Raw genomic sequence first — 18,423 nt, 5'->3', positions numbered from 1 at the left:
TTCAAAAGGAGGGACAATTACCCCAAGGCAGGAGCCACTAGTCCATCAGATTTCTCAGAGGCAATGGCATTAATTCTGCAGAAATGGAGACCACACTTTACAGACACCCAGTTAGTTGGTTATTGCAGAGAATGGATTCCATCGGCCTCATTACTGATGCAGCCCCTATATGAATTAATAAAAAAAGGAGGCGTCAGCAGAAAACAGGGACACCATTGAAGAAGCAGTAAGACAACTAAAGCAAACCATAATCACAGCCCCAGCATTGGGATTGCCTGATTACAAAAAAGCCTTTTAACCTATTCTGCCATGAAAACAGAGGGCATTCTTTAGGGGTGCTCACCCAGAAATACGGACCAAAACAAAGACCAGTGGCATACTATTCAGCCCAGCTGGATCCGATTATCAGAGGAGCACCATCCTGTGTCCGAGCAGTGGCAGCAGCAGCAATAATGAAGGAAAAGGTGACAGACATCATTGTGTTTGATCATCCACTGTGTATACAAGTACCTCACGCTGTAACAGAAATATTAAGTCAAGAAAATAGCAAGCATCTTTCTGCAGCCAGACTTACCAAATATGAAGTGATTGCCTAGCCTTCATGGAATTAGAGACTTTACCTCTTCCTAATGTCTAAGATACACCATTGGACAATCCAGACATGAACCTGTTCGTCGATGGATCAAGATATTATGATAATGGATCCCCAAAGACAGGATATGCAGTAACAACTGAAACTGAAGTCATAGACTCTGGAGCTTTGCTACCAAGTATGTCAGCACAAGAAGCAGAACTCATAGCAATGACCAAAGCCTGCATACATGCTGAAAACATGACAGCTAACATCTAGTCCCAGGATTACGCTGTTATATGGAAAAGTAGGGACTTCAAAAGTGCAAACGGAAAACCCATCAAACATGCCAGTTTGATTATGGAACTCTTCAGAGTATTGGAACTACCTAAAAGAATTGGAATAATCAAGGTACAAGCACATACTAAGAGCCAAACCATGGAAGCTAAAGGAAATGCATTTGCAGATGCAGAAGCCAAGAGAATTGCCTTACAATCAAAAGAACCTGAGCAAGTCTTTGTAGCTCAAGATGTGAAGCAAATGCCCAGTGAACAGGAGCTGATCAAAATTCAACAACAAGCATCACAAGGAGAAAAGGAGAAATGGAGACGATTGGGGGCAGAAGAAGATGAACATGGACTTTGGAAGTCAAGAGAATTGAAGTACTGTCTACCAGCAGCTCTATTTCCACCTATATTACAAGTAGCTCATGGACAAGTACACCATTCAAAGGAAGCCACGGTGAATAGAGTACAAGAGCATTAGATAGCTCCAGGCTTCAATAAAGCTGCAACAAACTTTGTAGCAGGATGCTGGATCTGTGGAATCAGCAATCCAGGAAAAAGAACCAAGACACCTCTAGGAACTATACCCAAAGCCTCTTACCCATTTGAAAGACTACAAATTGACTATATACAGTGGCGACGAAGCAGTCCATATGAATATGTACTAGTAGCAACGGACATGTTTAGTCACTGGGCCGAAGCCTGGCCAGTAAGCAAAAACCACTGCAAAGAAACTGATAGCAGAAGTAGTATGTAGATTTGGGATACCTGAGGTTATAGAATCAGATAGAGGTACACATTTCACAAGAGAAGTCATGCAGCATATAATGAAAGATTTGGGGGTACAGCAGGCCTTCCATGTGCCTTACCAGCCCCAGGCGAGTGGGAGGGGGAACATCTGAACTTTGACCTTAAGCTAAAACTACAGAAAATGACAGAAACCAAAAGAACTTGTCCAGAATGCCTACCTATAGTCTTGTTTAATATTAGGACCACACCCATGAAACCTAGTAAACTGACTCCATATGAAATATTGTTTGGGTCAGCTCTAAGAACAGGTTGTTATTATCCACAACAATTACAACATAATCATGATGATTTTTACAGGTTATGTACAGGAGGTCTGTAAAACATTGACTAACCTCCATGGCCGAGTGTTTTCTTCCATTCCAGACCCAGAAGGATCAGCTACGCATAAGCTAAATCCAGGAGATTGGGTCTATTTAAAGAGACATGTGAGAAAGACCTTTGAACCAAGATATGATGGTCCATATCAAGTGCTGCTAACCATGTCTACCTTAAATTAAGATGAAAGGTCGTGATACTTGACTACGTGCATCCCACTTGAAGAAGTTGACAGTGACTCTCCAGCCAGAAGAATGAAGTTGCTTATCCTTTGATTGTTGTTAGGGGTAATCCCCAAGGTTTGGACTATAAGTCCAGGGGACTGGTTTACTGAAAGAGAATGTTTCAGGCCTAGATAGTGTAGGTAGAATAGGGAGAAAAAGTGGAATCAAAAAGAGGGGAAATGATAGTGTAGGAGCTTCCGCAGTTTAGTATATATATATATATATTGATTCACGTTTTTCGCATTTATTAAGATATTTACTGTTAATCACAAAATGAGTTGATATGTCCTTAAGAAAAATGTGCAGAGCTGGTCAGAATGTTGTATTTGCTGAATAATCTTGTTTTAAGGCATGACTTGTACAAGACAAATGCAACATTAAATGTATTGGAAATGTATCTAGGACGGACAAAGCAACACCAGATATATCCAAGGCTAATTGAGAAGAATAAAGAAAGAAATCTTTTGAGTTTATGTCCGAAAGACTGATAAACGAAACAATAACCATTTTCAAGGCTGTCCTAGTTGCCACTTCTAACATTGTATAACAATCGATGTATTTTCAAGACATACATGGTGTATTCTGATTGGCTAAATATATTGGCAAGCATAAACCCTTTGTGTTCAAGCTATAAATAATAAAGCCATGACGGCCCCCAAACAGATCAACTATGAACTGCTTAGGTTACACAATGATCCGGTGTCACTTATTCATTCACTGATCTCCAACCGGTTGCTAAGGGAAACAGCATTCTGACTGATGACTGAAGAGAGTTCATAATCAGACCTATTGTTAACATACCCTATCAATACCATGCTCCAGAACACCCAGATTACACCAAGTAGTAATATGTACATGTGTGTTATACCATCCTCCAGAACAGCCAGATTACACCAAGTAGTAAAATGTACATGTGTTTTATACCATCCTCCAGAACAGCTAGATTACACCAAGTAGTAACATGTACATGTGTTTTACACCATCCTCCAGAACAGCTAGATTACACCAAGTAGTAACATGTACATGTGTTTTATACCATCCTCCAGAACAGCTAGATTACACCAAGTAGTAAAATGTACATGTGTTTTATACCATCCTCCAGAACACCCAGATTACACCAAGTAGTAATATGTACATGTGTGTTATACCATCCTCCAGAACAGCCAGATTACACCAAGTAGTAAAATGTACATGTGTTTTATACCATCCTCCAGAACAGCTAGATTACACCAAGTAGTAACATGTACATGTGTTTTACACCATCCTCCAGAACACCCAGATTACACCAAGTAGTAAAATGTACATGTGTTTTATACCATCCTCCAGAACACCCAGATTACACCAAGTAGTAAGATGTACATGTGTTTTATACCATCCTCCAGAACACCCAGATTACACCAAGTAGTAAGATGTACATGTGTGTTATACCATCCTCCAGAACAGCCAGATTACACCAAGTAGTAAGATGTACATGTGTGTTATACCATCCTCCTGAACAGCCAGATTACACCAAGTAGTAAAATGTACATGTGTGTTATACCATCCTCCAGAACACCCAGATTACACCAAGTAGTAAAATGTACATGTGTTTTATACCATCCTCCAGAACACCCAGATTACACCAAGTAGTAAGATGTACATGTGTTTTATACCATCCTCCAGAACACCCAGATTACACCAAGTAGTAAGATGTACATGTGTTTTATACCATCCTCCAGAACAGCCAGATTACACCAAGTAGTAAAATGTACATGTGTGTTATACCATCCTCCAGAACAGCCAGATTACACCAAGTAGTAATATGTACATGTGTTTTATACCATCCTCCAGAACACCCAGATTACACCAAGTAGTAATATGTACATATGTGTTATACCATCCTCCAGAACAGCCAGATTACACCAAGTAGTAAAATGTACATGTGTGTTATACCATCCTCCAGAACAGCCAGATTACACCAAGTAGTAATATGTACATGTGTTTTATACCATCCTCCAGAACACCCAGATTACACCAAGTAGTAAGATGTACATGTGTTTCATACCATGCTCCAGAACACCCAGATTACACCAAGTAGTAATATGTACATGTTGTCACGATCCGGGTATCTGGACGCCATTACTTACCCTTCAGATGCCTCCTAAGGCTGGCTCAGCGTTCCAGGACCGGATCCCGCTGTTCCTGAGTTTCCACATGCAGAATGTCAGAGTGGTGATTTCATCAGCCGCGGCCTCCGCTGTGCCCGCGTGGTTAAATGTGCGCTTGTCAGTCTGGCGTCTCCTGTCTCCTGTGGCCGGCGTCGCCATTACTGTTTCAATTCTCACATGGATTACAAACCAAACTTCCCTCCAAGTGTCTGCATGGGCGCAGCCATCTTGGATTTTGTCATCTGATTATTTCCACCAATCTGCTGTCTGTATTGTTGATTTGCATAATTGCCTAGCCAACCCCTTCCTTGCTGCAGGTATAAGTATGCTGTGCCTGAGCAAGGAAGGCGTCAGTGCTTTGGTTGTCTAACCTAGTTCCAGTTTGTCTCTCTCCTGTGGTTGTCTTCCAGGTTCCAGCTCCTGTCTCCAGACTTCTGCTATAGAGACCCGCACCAGCATTCCATCTGCGGTGTAGCCTGACTCTCCGATCCATTCTGGACTCACCTGTTTCCAGCTACAACAATCACCTGCTTCCAGCCCAGCTTCCAGCAGTGTACAGCTTCTCTTAAAGGGCCGGTGTCCTTTCTGCAGTTTACCACTCTCCACCGGTATTATTATTTCACCGCTCTCAAACAATCACCTGCTTCCAGCCCAGCTTCCAGCAGTGTATAGCTTCTCTTAAAGGGCCGGTGTCCTTTTCTGCAGTTTACCACTCTCCACCGGTATTATTATTTCACCGCTCTCAAACTCCAAACTTCATTATTATTTCATCGCTCTCAAGTTCGTTTATTATTTAACTGGTTCCAGCCAGTATCCACTCCGTACCAACAACAGTCTGGTTACAGCCAGTATCCACAGCAGCCGTTTTACCTTCAGCAGCCCAGCCTTTCCTGGAACATCAGCTGGTACGATCCTGGGTTCTCTCCATTGCTACAGTCAGGCCTGGTAAGGACTTTCCAACTAGAAGATTATAAGAACTGTCTCACACTACCAGTGCCTGTGGCCCTTGCCACCCTGTAGTACCCAGGAATTGTATTTATCCTCTGTTGACTTTTATGTTTCCTTTTACTGCTGCTGTGTTACGGAGTTTGTCATAATAAACATCATTGACTTTTATCCTGGTTGTCGTGGTCACGCCTTCGGGCAGTTATTCTACATGTTACTTACATGTCTAGGGGTCTGATACAACCTCCCAGGTTCCGTTACATCTCAGCCCCTACAACTGAGGCTGCCTCCCGTCAGCTCAGGCCCTCAGTTGTGACAGTAAGCACTGACCTAATGAATCCAGCCGGAGACCAGGATCAAGCGGCCAGGCCGATGCAAGAACTGGCAGCCCGACTTGAACATCAGGAGGCTGCACAGGGCCACATCATCCGCTGTCTCCAGGATCTCTCTACACGGCTGGATGGGATTCAAACGACCCTCCGTGGACCTGGCACGTCCGGTGCGTCCACTACAGTAACACCAGCTGTAACCCCACCCACCTTACCCATTTCCAGTCCACATCTTCATCTTCCAACGCCAGCAAAATTTGATGGATCTCCAAGGTTCTGCAGGGGATTTCTCAATCAATGTGAAATCCACTTTGAGCTTCTACCTGGCAATTTCTTCAGTGACCGTACCAAAATTGCCTATATCATCTCCCTTCTCAGTGGCTCAGCCCTTGACTGGGCATCACCTTTATGGGAGAAGTCTGATCCCCTGCTATCCTCCTATACTGACTTTATAGCTACATTCAGGCGCATCTTCGACGAGCCAGGCCGGATAACATCTGCTTCATCTGAGATTCTCCGTTTACGCCAGGGAACACGTACTGTGGGACAGTATCTTATACAGTTTAAAATCCTGGCATCCGAACTGGCATGGAACGACGAGGCCCTGTATGCTGCATTCTGGCATGGCTTATCAGAACGCATCAAGGATGAGTTAGCTACCAGAGACTTGCCCTCTAAGTTGGATGAGCTAATTTCTCTTTGCACGAAGGTTGATCTACGTTTCAGAGAGAGAGCAACCGAGCGAGGAAGATCATCTACTCCTAAATCTTCTGCTCCTCCTCCTCGTCAACCATCTCCATCCAAGGATGAGCCTATGCAAATTAGTCGTTCCCGTCTATCTCCCGCTGAGCGCCGAAGACGTCTCTCTGAGTCTCTCTGTCTCTACTGTGCAGCTCCGTCGCACACTATCAATGCCTGTCCCAAATGTCCGGGAAACTCCAGATCCTAGCTCGCCAAGGAGAGGGCCGGCTAGGAGTAATGATCTCCTCTCCATCTCCTCATGACTGTAACCTCCCAGTGTCGCTCCAAATTGCTCAACGTTACAGGAACGTCATTGCCCTCCTGGATTCCGGAGCAGCTGGGAATTTCATAACCGAAGCTTATGTTAAACGGTGGTCCCTACCCACCGAGAGACTGTCCTCGTCCATCTCTTTGACTGCCGTGGATGGCAGCAAGATTTTTGACGCAGTCATTTCCTTAAGGACTCTTCCAGTTCGTCTGAGAGTGGGAGTTCTTCATTCTGAGTATATTTATTTTTTAGTGATTCCAAGAGCCACACATCCAGTGGTTTTAGGCCTACCATGGCTCCGTCTCCACAACCCATCAATTGACTGGACGACTACGCAAATACTGGCATGGGGTCCCTCCTGTGCTGAGACTTGTTTAGCCAAAGTTCTTCCTGTTTGTTCTTCCTTCCCCAGGTCATCTGATGTTCCGCCTCCTCCATATCAAGACTTCACGGACGTGTTCAGTAAAGCCTCTGCTGATATCCTTCCTCCTCATAGAGAATGGGACTGCCCAATCGACCTCATTCCAGGGAAGGTTCCACCGCGAGGCCGAACTTATCCGTTGTCTCTGCCTGAGACACACTCCATGGAAGAGTACATCAAAGAGAACCTGGCGAAGGGTTTCATCCGACCATCTTCTTCTCCAGCCGGCGCAGGCTTCTTCTTCGTTAAGAAGAAAGACGGTGGTCTGCGTCCGTGCATCGACTACAGAGGTCTGAACGACATTACCGTCAAGAACCGATACCCTTTACCCCTGATTACCGAGCTCTTTGATAGAGTTAGTGGTGCAACTATTTTCACAAAGCTGGACTTGAGGGGTGCCTACAATCTCATCCGAATCCGTGAGGGTGACGAGTGGAAGACCACCTTTAACACCCGTGACGGACATTATGAGTACCTCGTCATGCCCTTCGGATTGAGCAACGCTCCAGCAGTCTTCCAGCACTTCGTGAATGAGATTTTCAGGGACATCTTGTACCGCCATGTCGTGGTTTATCTAGACGACATCCTCATCTTTGCTAATAATCTCGAAGATCATCGTTTCTGGGTAAAAGAGGTTCTTTCCCGTCTCCGTGTCAATCACCTCTATTGTAAATTGGAGAAGTGTGTGTTTGAAGTTAAAACCATTCCGTTTCTAGGTTACATTGTGTCCGGTTCCGGACTAGAGATGGATCCTGAGAAACTCCAAGCAATCCAGAATTGGCCTATACCCTTAAGCCTCAAAGGGGTCCAGAGGTTCTTAGGGTTCGCCAATTATTATAGAAAATTTATAGGAGACTTTTCCACCATCGTGGCGCCTATCACTGCATTAACCAAGAAAGGTGCTAATCCGTCCAAGTGGTCCGAGGAAGCTACACAGGCCTTTCACCTTCTGAAGCAACGGTTCATCTCTGCACCAGTTCTGAAACAGCCCGACACCGACTCTCCTTTTATCTTAGAGGTAGATGCCTCCTCCGTTGGAGTAGGAGCAGTGTTATCCCAGAGGGCCAAAGATGGACATCTACATCCTTGCAGTTTCTTCTCCCGGAAGTTCTCCCCAGCTGAGCGCAACTATGCCATTGGCGATCAGGAGTTGCTAGCCATCAAGCTCGCTCTGGAGGAGTGGAGATACCTGTTGGAGGGAGCTTCCCACTCAATCACCATACTTACCGACCACAAAAATCTTTTATATCTCAAAGGCGCACAATGTCTGAATCCTCGTCAGGCCAGATGGGCACTTTTCTTCTCTAGGTTTGACTTTAAACTCCAGTTCTGTCCGGGTTCTCAGAATCGTAAGGCCGATGCCCTTTCCCGCTCATGGGAGCAAGAAAATGAGTCCGAGTCTGCAGACAAGCATCCTATTATTAATCCGTTGGCATTCTCCACGGTAGGGATGGACTCTACGCCTCCACCAGGGAAAAGTTTTGTTAAGCCAGTTCTAAGGAAGAAGCTCATGCATTGGGCCCATGCTTCCCGTTTTGCTGGACATACAGGCATTCAGAAAACCCTTGAATTTATTTCTAGGTCCTACTGGTGGCCAACTCTGAAGAAGGACGTTATGGAATTTATTGCCTCCTGCCCAAAGTGTGCCCAACACAAAGTCTCCCGCCAGTCGCCTGCGGGGCAACTGGTTCCATTATCTGTTCCCCGTCGACCTTGGACCCATTTGTCGATGGACTTTGTTTCCGATCTACCTATCTGCAACAAGTTTAATACCATCTGGGTGGTAGTTGACCGGTTCACCAAGATGGCACATTTCATCCCTCTCACCGGTCTTCCGTCAGCTTCCAAGTTGGCTCAAGTGTTTATACAAGAGATCTTCCGACTTCACGGTCTTCCTGAAGAGATCATCTCGGATCGTGGAGTACAATTTGTAGCCAAATTTTGGCGAAGTTTGTGTCAAGCCCTCCAAGTCAAGTTAAAGTTTTCCACGGCTTACCATCCTCAGACCAATGGTCAAACCGAGAGGGTGAATCAGGACTTGGAGGCCTTCCTCCGTATATATGTGTCTTCCTCTCAAGATGACTGGGTTCAACTCCTTCCTTGGGCCGAGTTCAGCCACAACAATCAATACCATTCCTCATCTTCTTCTACACCATTCTTCATTAATTATGGATTCCACCCTAAAGTCCCAGAATTCCAACCGCTTCCCGCAACTTCTGTTCCAGCAGTGGATGTCACCTTGCGTCAGTTTTCAAATAACTGGAGGAACGTCCGCGCAGCCCTGCTTAAAGCCTCATTCAGGTATAAGAAGTTTGCCGATAGGAAGCGTAGAGCGGTTCCTGCTCTCAAGGTGGGTGATCGTGTGTGGCTGTCCACGAAGAATTTGAGGTTGAGAGTTCCCAGCATGAAATTTGCACCTCGCTACATCGGACCCTTCAAGATTGAACAAGTCATCAATCCTGTTGCCTACAGGTTACAGTTACCATCCTTCTTGAAAATACCCAGGACATTTCATGTTTCTTTGTTGAAACCGCTGATCCTGAATCGGTTTCATTCCGCACTTCCTCCAGCTCCCAAAGTTCAGACTCAACGGGGAGTCGAGTACGAGGTGGCCAAGATTTTGGACTCACGTTTCCGTTACGGTCAGTTACAATACCTCATTGACTGGAAGGGCTATGGTCCTGAAGAACGCTCTTGGACCAATGCCTCAGACGTCCATGCTCCTGCCTTGGTCCGAAATTTCCACGCAAAGTTTCCTTTAAAGCCTAAGAAGTGTCCTGGGGCCACTCCTAAAGGGGGGGGGGTGCTGTCACGATCCGGGTATCTGGACGCCATTACTTACCCTTCAGATGCCTCCTAAGGCTGGCTCAGCGTTCCAGGACCGGATCCCGCTGTTCCCGAGTTTCCACATGCAGAATGTCAGAGTGGTGATTTCATCAGCCGCGGCCTCCGCTGTGCCCGCGTGGTTAAATGTGCGCTTGTCAGTCTGGCGTCTCCTGTGGCCGGCGTCGCCATTACTGTTTCAATTCTCACATGGATTACAAACCAAACTTCCCTCCAAGTGTCTGCATGGGCGCAGCCATCTTGGATTTTGTCATCTGATTATTTCCACCAATCTGCTGTCTGTATTGTTGATTTGCATAATTGCCTAGCCAACCCCTTCCTTGCTGCAGGTATAAGTATGCTGTGCCTGAGCAAGGAAGGCGTCAGTGCTTTGGTTGTCTAACCTAGTTCCAGTTTGTCTCTCTCCTGTGGTTGTCTTCCAGGTTCCAGCTCCTGTCTCCAGACTTCTGCTATAGAGACCCGCACCAGCATTCCATCTGCGGTGTAGCCTGACTCTCCGATCCATTCTGGACTCACCTGTTTCCAGCTACAACAATCACCTGCTTCCAGCCCAGCTTCCAGCAGTGTACAGCTTCTCTTAAAGGGCCGGTGTCCTTTCTGCAGTTTACCACTCTCCACCGGTATTATTATTTCACCGCTCTCAAACAATCACCTGCTTCCAGCCCAGCTTCCAGCAGTGTATAGCTTCTCTTAAAGGGCCGGTGTCCTTTTCTGCAGTTTACCACTCCACCGGTATTATTATTTCACCGCTCTCAAACTCCAAACTTCATTATTATTTCATCGCTCTCAAGTTCGTTTATTATTTAACTGGTTCCAGCCAGTATCCACTCCGTACCAACAACAGTCTGGTTCCAGCCAGTATCCACAGCAGCCGTTTTACCTTCAGCAGCCCAGCCTTTCCTGGAACATCAGCTGGTACGATCCTGGGTTCTCTCCATTGCTACAGTCAGGCCTGGAAAGGACTTTCCAACTAGAAGATTATAAGAACTGTCTCACACTACCAGTGCCTGTGGCCCTTGCCACCCTGTAGTACCCAGGAATTGTATTTATCCTCTGTTGACTTTTATGTTTCCTTTTACTGCTGCTGTGTTACGGAGTTTGTCATAATAAACATCATTGACTTTTATCCTGGTTGTCGTGGTCACGCCTTCGGGCAGTTATTCTACATGTTACTTACATGTCTAGGGGTCTGATACAACCTCCCAGGTTCCGTTACATCTCAGCCCCTACAACTGAGGCTGCCTCCCGTCAGCTCAGGCCCTCAGTTGTGACACATGTGTGTTATACCATCCTCCAGAACAGCCAGATTACACCAAGTAGTAAAATGTACATGTGTTTTATACCATCCTCCAGAACACCCAGATTACACCAAGTAGTAACATGTACATGTGTGTTATACCATCCTCCAGAACAGCCAGATTACACCAAGTAGTAAAATGTACATGTGTTTTATACCATCCTCCAGAACACCCAGATTACACCAAGTAGTAACATGTACATGTGTGTTATACCATCCTCCAGAACAGCCAGATTACACCAAGTAGTAACATGTACATGTGTTTTATACCATCCTCCAGAACACCCAGATTACAACAAGTAGTAAGATGTACATGTGTTTTATACCATCCTCCAGAACAGACAGATTACACCAAGTAGTAACATGTACATGTGTTTTATACCATCCTCCAGAACACCCAGATTACACCAAGTAGTAAAATGTACATGTGTTTTATACCATCCTCCAGAACACCCAGATTACACCAAGTAGTAAAATGTACATGTGTGTTATACCATCCTCCAGAACACCCAGATTACACCAAGTAGTAAGATGTACATGTGTTTTATACCATCCTCCAGAACACCCAGATTACACCAAGTAGTAAGATGTACATGTGTTTTATACCATCCTCCAGAACATCCAGATTACACCAAGTAGTAAAATGTACATGTGTTTTATACCATCCTCCAGAACACCCAGATAACACCAAGTAGTAAAATGTACATGTGTGTTATACCATCCTCCAGAACACCCAGATTACACCAAGTAGTAAGATGTACATGTGTTTAATACCATCCTCCAGAACACCCAGATTACACCAAGTAGTAAGATGTACATGTGTTTTATACCATCCTCCAGAACAGCCAGATTACACCAAGTAGTAAAATGTACATGTGTTTTATACCATCCTCCAGAACAGCCAGATTACACCAAGTAGTAAGATGTACATGTGTTTTATACCATCCTCCAGAACACCCAGATTACACCAAGTAGTAAAATGTACATGTGTTTCATACCATCCTCCAGAACACCCAGATTACACCAAGTAGTAACACGTACATGTGTTTTATACCATCCTCCAGAACACCCAGATTACACCAAGTAGTAACACGTACATGTGTTTTATACCATCCTCCAGAACAGCCAGATTACACCAAGTAGTAACATGTACATGTGTGTTATACCATCCTCCAGAACACCCAGATTACACCAAGTAGTAACATGTACATGTGTTTCATACCATCCTCCAGAACAGCCAGATTACACCAAGTAGTAACATGTACATGTGTTTTATACCATCCTCCAGAACAGCCAGATTACACCAAGTAGTAAGATGTACATGTGTGTGTTATACCATCCTCCAGAACAGCCAGATTACACCAAGTAGTAAGATGTACATGTGTTTTATACCATCCTCCAGAACACCCAGATTACACCAAGTAGTAACATGTACATGTGTGTTATACCATCCTCCAGAACACCCAGATTACACCAAGTAGTAACATGTACATGTGTTTTATACCATCCTCCAGAACAGCCTGATTACACCAAGTAGTAAGATGTACATGTGTTTTATACCATCCTCCAGAACACCCAGATTACACCAAGTAGTAAAATGTACATGTGTTTTATACCATCCTCCATAACAGCCAGATTACACCAAGTAGTAACATGTACATGTGTTTTATACCATCCTCCAGAACAGCCAGATTACACCAAGTAGTAACATGTACATGTGTTTTATACCATCCTCCAGAACAACCAGATTACACCAAGTAGTAAAATGTACATGTGTTTTATACCATCCTCCAGAACAGCCAGATTACACCAAGTAGTAAAATGTACATGTGTTTTATACCATCCTCCAGAACACCCAGATTACACCAAGTAGTAAAATGTACATGTGTGTTATACCATCCTCCAGAACAGCCAGATTACACCAAGTAGTAAGATGTACATGTGTTTTATACCATCCTCCAGAACACCCAGATTACACCAAGTAGTAAAATGTACATGTGTTTTATACCATCCTCCAGAACACCCAGATTACACCAAGTAGTAAGATGTACATGTGTTTCATACCATCCTCCAGAACAGCCAGATTACACCAAGTAGTAAGATGTACATGTGTGTGTTATACCATCCTCCAGAACAGCCAGATTACACCAAGTAGTAAGATGTACATGTGTTTTATACCATCCTCCAGAACACCCAGATTACACCAAGTAGTAAGATGTACATGTGTTTTATATCATCCTCCAGAACACCCAGATTACACCAAGTAGTAACATGTACATGTGTGTTATACCATCCTCCAGAACATCCAGATTACACCAAGTAGTAAGATGTACATGTGTTTTATACCATCCTCCAGAACACCCAGATTACACCAAGTAGTAAAATGTACATGTGTTTCATACCATCCTCCAGAACACCCAGATTACACCAAGTAGTAACACGTACATGTGTTTTATACCATCCTCCAGAACAGCCAGATTACACCAAGTAGTAACATGTACATGTGTTTTATACCATCCTCCAGAACAGCCAGATTACACCAAGTAGTAACATGTACATGTGTGTTATACCATCCTCCAGAACACCCAGATTACACCAAGTAGTAACATGTACATGTGTTTCATACCATCCTCCAGAACAGCCAGATTACACCAAGTAGTAACATGTACATGTGTTTTATACCATCCTCCAGAACAGCCAGATTACACCAAGTAGTAAGATGTACATGTGTGTGTTATACCATCCTCCAGAACAGCCAGATTACACCAAGTAGTAAGATGTACATGTGTTTTATACCATCCTCCAGAACACCCAGATTACACCAAGTAGTAACATGTACATGTGTGTTATACCATCCTCCAGAACACCCAGATTACACCAAGTAGTAACATGTACATGTGTTTTATACCATCCTCCAGAACAGCCTGATTACACCACGTAGTAAGATGTACATGTGTTTTATACCATCCTCCAGAACAGCCAGATTACACCAAGTAGTAAAATGTACATGTGTTTTATACCATCCTCCAGAACAGCCTGATTACACCAAGTAGTAAGATGTACATGTGTTTTATACCATCCTCCAGAACAGCCAGATTACACCAAGTAGTAACATGTACATGTGTTTTATACCATCCTCCAGAACAGCCTGATTACACCAAGTAGTAAGATGTACATGTGTTTTATACCATCCTCCAGAACAGCCAGATTACACCAAGTAGTAAAATGTACATGTGTTTTATACCATCCTCCAGAACACCCAGATTACACCAAGTAGTAAAATGTACATGTGTGTTATACCATCCTCCAGAACAGCCAGATTACACCAAGTAGTAAGATGTACATGTGTTTTATACCATCCTCCAGAACACCCAGATTACACCAAGTAGTAAAATGTACATGTGTTTTATACCATCCTCCAGAACACCCAGATTACACCAAGTAGTAAAATGTACATGTGTTTCATACCATCCTCCAGAACAGCCAGATTACACCAAGTAGTAAGATGTACATGTGTGTGTTATACCATCCTCCAGAACAGCCAGATTACACCAAGTAGTAAGATGTACATGTGTTTTATACCATCCTCCAGAACACCCAGATTACACCAAGTAGTAAGATGTACATGTGTTTTATACCATCCTCCAGAACACCCAGATTACACCAAGTAGTAACATGTACATGTGTGTTATACCATCCTCCAGAACATCCAGATTACACCAAGTAGTAAGATGTACATGTGTTTTATACCATCCTCCAGAACACCCAGATTACACCAAGTAGTAAAATGTACATGTGTTTTATACCATCCTCCAGAACAGCCAGATTACACCAAGTAGTAAGATGTACATGTGTGTGTTATACCATCCTCCAGAACAGCCTGATTACACCAAGTAGTAAGATGTACATGTGTTTTATACCATCCTCCAGAACAGCCAGATTACACCAAGTAGTAAAATGTACATGTGTTTTATACCATCCTCCAGAACACCCAGATTACACCAAGTAGTAAAATGTACATGTGTGTTATACCATCCTCCAGAACAGCCAGATTACACCAAGTAGTAAGATGTACATGTGTTTTATACCATCCTCCAGAACACCCAGATTACACCAAGTAGTAAAATGTACATGTGTTTTATACCATCCTCCAGAACACCCAGATTACACCAAGTAGTAAAATGTACATGTGTTTCATACCATCCTCCAGAACAGCCAGATTACACCAAGTAGTAAGATGTACATGTGTGTGTTATACCATCCTCCAGAACAGCCAGATTACACCAAGTAGTAAGATGTACATGTGTTTTATACCATCCTCCAGAACACCCAGATTACACCAAGTAGTAAGATGTACATGTGTTTTATACCATCCTCCAGAACACCCAGATTACACCAAGTAGTAACATGTACATGTGTGTTATACCATCCTCCAGAACATCCAGATTACACCAAGTAGTAAGATGTACATGTGTTTTATACCATCCTCCAGAACACCCAGATTACACCAAGTAGCAAAATGTACATGTGTTTTATACCATCCTCCAGAACAGCCAGATTACACCAAGTAGTAACATGTACATGTGTGTTATACCATCCTCCAGAACAGCCAGATTACACCAAGTAGTAAGATGTACATGTGTGTGTTATACCATCCTCCAGAACAGCCAGATTACACCAAGTAGTAAGATGTACATGTGTTTTATACCATCCTCCAGAACAGCCAGATTACACCAAGTAGTAAGATGTACATGTGTGTGTTATACCATCCTCCAGAACAGCCAGATTACACCAAGTAGTAACATGTACATGTGTGTTATACCATCCTCCAGAACAGCCAGATTACACCAAGTAGTAACATGTACATGTGTTTTATACCATCCTCCAGAACAGCCAGATTACACCAAGTAGTAAATTGTACATGTGTTTTATACCATCCTCCAGAACAGCCAGATTACACCAAGTAGTAAAATGTACATGTGTTTTATACCATCCTCCAGAACACCCAGATTACACCAAGTAGTAAAATGTACATGTGTTTTATACCATCCTCCAGAACACCCAGATTACACCAAGTAGTAAGATGTACATGTATGTTATACCATCCTCCAGAACAGCCAGATTACACCAAGTAGTAATATGTACATGTGTGTTATACCATCCTCCAGAACAGCCAGATTACACCAAGTAGTAAAATGTACATGTGTTTTATACCATCCTCCAGAACAGCCAGATTACACCAAGTAGTAATATGTACATGTGTGTTATACCATCCTCCAGAACACCCAGATTACACCAAGTAGTAAAATGTACATGTGTTTTATACCATCCTCCAGAACACCCAGATTACACCAAGTAGTAAGATGTACATGTATGTTATACCATCCTCCAGAACAGCCAGATTACACCAAGTAGTAAAATGTACATGTGTTTTATACCATCCTCCAGAACAGCCAGATTACACCAAGTAGTAATATGTACATATGTGTTATACCATCCTCCAGAACACCCAGATTACACCAAGTAGTAAGATGTACATGTGTGTGTTATACCATCCTCCAGAACAGCCAGATTACACCAAGTAGTAATATGTACATGTGTTTTATACCATCCTCCAGAACACCCAGATTACACCAAGTAGTAAGATGTACATGTGTTTTTCTCTGACGTCCTAGTGGATGCTGGGAACTCCGTAAGGACCATGGGGAATAGACGGGCCCCGCAGGAGACTGGGCACTCTAAAAGAAAGATTAGGTACTATCTGGTGTGCACTGGCTCCTCCCACTAAGACCCTCCTCCAGACCTCAGTTAGATTTCTGTGCCCGGCCGAGCTGGATGCACACTAGGGGCTCTCCTGAGCTCCTAGAAAGAAAGTTTATTTTAGGTTTTTTATTTTACAGTGAGACCTGCTGGCAACAGGCTCACTGCATCGAGGGACTAAGGGGAGAAGAAGCGAACCTACCTGCTTGCAGCTAGCTTGGGCTTCTTAGGCTACTGGACACCATTAGCTCCAGAGGGATCGACCGCATGGAACTGGCCTTGGTGTTCGTTCCCGGAGCCGCGCCGCCGTCCCCCTTACAGAGCCAGAAGCAAGAAGAGGTCAGGAAAATCGGCGGCAGAAGACTTCGGTCTTCACCAAGGTAGCGCACAGCACTGCAGCTGTGCGCCATTGCTCCTCATGCACACTTCACACTCCGGTCACTGAGGGTGCAGGGCGCTGGGGGGGGGGCGCCCTAAGGGCAATATATGACACCTTGGCTGGCAAATCTACATCATATATAGTCCTAGAGGCTATATAGATGTAAAAATACCCCTGCCAGAGATCCAGTAAAAGCGGGAGAAAGTCAGTTGAAAAAGGGGCGGGGCTTCTCCCTCAGCACACTGGAGCCATTTTCTCTTCACAGTGCAGCTGGAAGACAGCTCCCCAGGCTCTCCCCTGTAGTTTTCAGGCTCAAAGGGTTAAAAAGAGAGGGGGGGGCACTAAATTTAGGCGCAATATTGTATATACAAGCAGCTATTGGGAAAAATTCACTCAATATAGTGTTAATCCCAAAATTATATAGCGCTCTGGTGTGTGCTGGCATACTCTCTCTCTGTCTCCCCAAAGGGCTTTGTGGGGTCCTGTCCTCAGTCAGAGCATTCCCTGTGTGTGTGTGCGGTGTGTCGGTACGGCTGTGTCGACACGTTTGATGAGGAGGCTTATGTGATGGCAGAGCAGATGCCGATAAATGTGATGTCGCCCCCTGTGGGGCCGACACCAGAGTGGATGGATAGGTGGAAGGTATAAACCAACAGTGTCAACTCCTTACATAAAAGGCTGGATGACGTAACAGCTATGGGACAGCCGGCTTCTCAGCCCGCGCCTGCCCAGACGTCTCAAAGGCCATCAGGGGCTCAAAAACGCCCGCTCCCTCAGATGGCAGACACAGATGTCGACACGGAGTCTGACTCCAGTGTCGATGAGATAAGGTTGAGACATATACACAATCCACTAAGAACATCCGTTACATGATCCCGGCAATAAAAAATGTGTTACACATTTCTGACATTAACCCAAGTACCACTAAAAAAGGGTTTTATGTTTGGGGAGAAAAAGCAGGCAGTGTTTTGTTCCCCCATCAAATGAGTGAATGAAGTGTGAAAAAGCGTGGGTTCCCCCGATAAGAAACTGGTAATTTCTAAAAAGTTACTGATGGCGTACCCTTTCCCGCCAGAGGATAAGTTACG

This window comes from Pseudophryne corroboree, chromosome 4 (assembly GCF_028390025.1).
Source record: "Pseudophryne corroboree isolate aPseCor3 chromosome 4, aPseCor3.hap2, whole genome shotgun sequence".
Lineage (NCBI taxonomy): Eukaryota > Metazoa > Chordata > Amphibia > Anura > Myobatrachidae > Pseudophryne > Pseudophryne corroboree.
This window is presented reverse-complemented; position numbering follows the sequence as displayed.